The sequence below is a fragment of the Leptonychotes weddellii genome, chromosome 1 (genome assembly GCF_054177405.1).
Source record: "Leptonychotes weddellii isolate Sample4059 chromosome 1, ASM5417740v2, whole genome shotgun sequence".
Classification (NCBI taxonomy): Eukaryota; Metazoa; Chordata; class Mammalia; order Carnivora; family Phocidae; genus Leptonychotes; species Leptonychotes weddellii.
The window spans coordinates 126,420,093-126,423,738 of record NC_138369.1 but is presented as its reverse complement, the minus strand read 5'-3'; the positions used below and the strand labels follow the sequence as shown (position 1 = coordinate 126,423,738).

Sequence of the window (3,646 nt, the reverse complement as noted above, 5' to 3'; positions counted from 1 at the left end):
TCCCGGGATCGAGTCCCGCATCGGGCTCCCTGCTCGGCGGGGAGTCTGCTTCTCCCTCTGACCCTCCCCCCTCTCATGTACTCGCTCTCATTCTCGCTCTCTCAAATAAATAAATAAATCTTAAAAAAATAAATAAATAAATAAAGTCACCAGAGTCTGAAGACCTAACACGAGTAGAAACGTAAACTCTCTCGTTAGCAAGTCTCAATACTGATTACATACTGATGTGATAATATTTTGAATTGATTAATTAACTAATTAAGTAATTAAAACGCAGAACATGTATTGTGGGGACTCACCGTTGAACATCCTTATGATGAACCGCTCTCTCGGGTTGAGGTGTTGTCCCGTCACGGAATCCAGGCCTCACTCTGGGGTAGATCATTTTTAGGTGTCTCATTCGACCGGTCCCAGTGGCATTTCGTCTGTCAGCCTTGGCACTCCAGTTAAACTTTCTCTTCCACTTGGCAAGATGGCCACATTTACCACAGACCGACTTCGGAAGGTGGAAGGCCTTAGGGCCACGCCAGCGCCACGTCGTGTGCGTCTTCTTGCAACGCCTTCCGGATGATGACATCCCCTCTGTCATTTCGTTTCTGGGGCTGAGACCAAAGAGCTATTTTGAATATGTTTAGGTAAAGTAATATTTTAGAATTAATTCTACTTGTCGTTGCCTTTTTTTTTTCAACCACACTTCTCATTTGGCTTACTTTACAAACACTGCAATCTACTAATTATTTGGATTTTACCATGCTCATTTGAAAAATACTCTTTCTAACTGATACGGGCTGAATTGCGTCCCCTCAAAATTTGCATCTGGAAGCCGGAGCGCCCAGGGCCTCAGAATGTGACCGTAGATGAAGAGCAGGCCTTTAACGAGATGATTAAGGTAACATGAGGCTGTTAAGTGGGGTCTTAATCCAGTCTGGCTGGTGTCCTTATAAGAAGAGGAAAAGCTGGACACAGAAGGAGACACCAGGGCTACCCACGCACAAAGGAAAGACTATGTGAGGACACAGCAAGAAGGCAGATGTCTGCAAGCCGAGGAGAGAGGCCTCAGGACAAACCGAAACTGCCAGGGCCTTGATCTTGGACTCCCAGCCGCCACAACTGTGAGGAAATGAATTTCTGTTGTGTAAGCCACCCGGTCTGTGGTATTGTTTCATGGCAGCCCTAGAAAACACTAACCTTTTTCTTGGTAGAGTTGGAGAAAACTTAGTGACAAGAGAAACCCATTTCCCCAAGGCCCGAAATCTGCTTCCTGCAACAATCTGTCGGGGCCTCAAAGAGAGCTGGGAATACTTCTCTCTCTTGTTGCTTCTGCCCGAGATCGGTGTCTGCTCTCCAGTCCCTGTGCCCGTATGGTGTGCTTCTCCAGCTCCTCTCCTGTAAAAGTCCTCTTTGTTCCCCGACAGACGATGGAGCTTTGAGAAGCACTCGCATCAGAGAACTGGCATTTTGAAGAGGTGAGGGAAGGACCGAACTTAAGGTTTTAGATCTAGGTCTATGTAAACACACAAAATCCTTTTCTTCTGTCTAAAATTCTCTCAATAAGCTAATTTGAATGAAAAATAAAGCCATCTATATTAGAATGTTCACAGGATTCTGAACACGTTTATTGGTAGAAAGAAGTTACTTTTCTAGAAAACTTATTTCCATTGGACAGTAGGGGTAACCAAAGATTGGAAGGGAGGATGCTGGGCCATATGACTTCTGGAGTTTTCTTCTAAGAAGACCAACAAGTCTGTAACTTTCTGTCCTAGGGTTTTATCCATTCTGGACGGGAGTGATCTCTGGGATGGAGAGAGGAACATTCAAACCAGGTACATTTTGGGGCTCGTGAACATCAGCGGAAGCTTCATCTTCACAGACAACTGCCTTCTAGAAACAGAATTAAGGTCAGTCCCTTTGCCAACGAGTCTACAAACTGCCTTCTCAAGTAGGTCAGTAGAATAGGCAAAAAAGGCCTCAAGTCATATCATCTTCTTAGGGAGAAATTTTGAACTTTCAGAACATGAGTCTATAAACTGGCTTGGACACAGAATTCACTAAAAGGAGAAAAAAAGTACAAAAGACTATGATAGACCCAAGGATTATCGTCTTGGCATTCTCTAGAACAGCTGTCTGGCAAATGTTACGCCAGGTCTGAGATTATTTTAGAAACTTTGTCTTGGAGAAGAACACATAGAGAGACTACCAGACAGAGTTGCCCTTTTTTTTTTTTTTTTTTTTTAATCACAGAATAAAGATTTCAAGGACGTTTGTACTTTCAGTGAGATCATCCTGGCGATGGTCTTATTTTTTGAAACTTAAATCATGTCACATCTAGTAAATTTCTAGCCAAGTGTGGTTATGGCACTGAGTTGATCCCAATAGCTATTTAGGTCTTCCTCCTTCTCTTCCTTTTCCTTTTTATCATGATAAATAGAATATTCTAAAGCTGTTTTATTTCACCAAGCATCAGTAGAAGCCCATCCCAAATGGAATACATATTTAGCATTGAAATGATCAATAATAGCTACTTGCTTCAATTTTCTTTCAGAACTTATTTTCTGCCCAAACGTCATATTTTCTGGGCTCAGTGAAACAGATTATGCCAGGGAGAGAGAGAAAGAATAAATGAGATGTGTGAGCAGTGGAATAAAAAGACAACGATCAGAGCATAATGAAACTCAGCGTTAAGGCTTAGGGGGGGTCTGTGCCCGTCGGGGAGAGTGAGGAATTGCGTACCATGAACTCTCACCATGTTCTTGTTCACATCAGGATTCCAAGTGAAGGAGCCATTTATCAACGTGTATCACTTTCATCAAGGTGGTGTCTGAACTGTGATCACCTGACTCACAGCCATTACCTGAAAATGCTACCCTCACAGTTCGAATGATGAAGTTGGAGTGTGTGTGCGTGTCCGTGTGTCTATCAGTTACTTTATGCACTAATTATGGGGAGCTTTTGCAGCTAATCTGGAAATCCAACTATAATTTATAACATTTCCAAGCTCTAAGTAATAATTAAAAAAAAGAACTTTTGGCTGATGTCTTTTGGCTAATGTCCTTTCCACTTGGAGGGAATGGAGGGTCAGTGCGGCTTCCTATGGAACTCCCTGGCAATACTCCAAGCATTCCCCAGGAGCACCATTTCTTCAAAAAAGAAGAGTCGAAATAGCTAGGGATCTGAGTTAGACCCAGCACATGTAGGGAACCCCAGATGTTTGCAGACTTTAGTCACCTTTCCGCAACGGAAATGGGTATGTGCTAAGTGCGCGCGCCTCTTATTCCCAGCCTTCATTTTCTTCCTCTTCTGCCTTCCCCAGGTTATATTAAGCTTAATTATAGGTTCACTAGGTGTTGTAGATTTCCTAAAGTCTGCAAGAAAAATAGACTTTCCGATCAACCCAGACAATGCTGAGTGCATTAAGACAATGAGGAAGGAAGGAAGGAAGGGAAGGAGGGAGGGCAGGCAAGGCAATCATCGGCAGATAAGTAGACACACACACACTGAATAGTGTTTCATTGGAAATTCATCACTTAGTAGTAATGGCAGGAGAATCCAACGCAGGAAGGTGTATTGTTCTGTGTGGTGGTAAGTCGGTGTTGCTTTTGTTCATCTTACACCCTGATAATAGCTTATTCATTTCTGGTGCACCCTC

General features: G+C 43.1%; 1 long non-coding RNA gene across 1 annotated transcript; it reads left to right on the top strand.

The window, feature by feature from the left end:
* The first annotated feature begins 145 nt into the window (after nucleotides 1–145).
* On the top strand, nucleotides 146–2,985 carry LOC145717251 (uncharacterized). Its single transcript, XR_014140321.1, has 3 exons — nucleotides 146–1,466; nucleotides 1,764–1,898; nucleotides 2,764–2,985. It is a non-coding gene; the product is annotated as an uncharacterized LOC145717251 (long non-coding RNA).
* The last annotated feature ends 661 nt before the right edge of the window (nucleotides 2,986–3,646 follow it).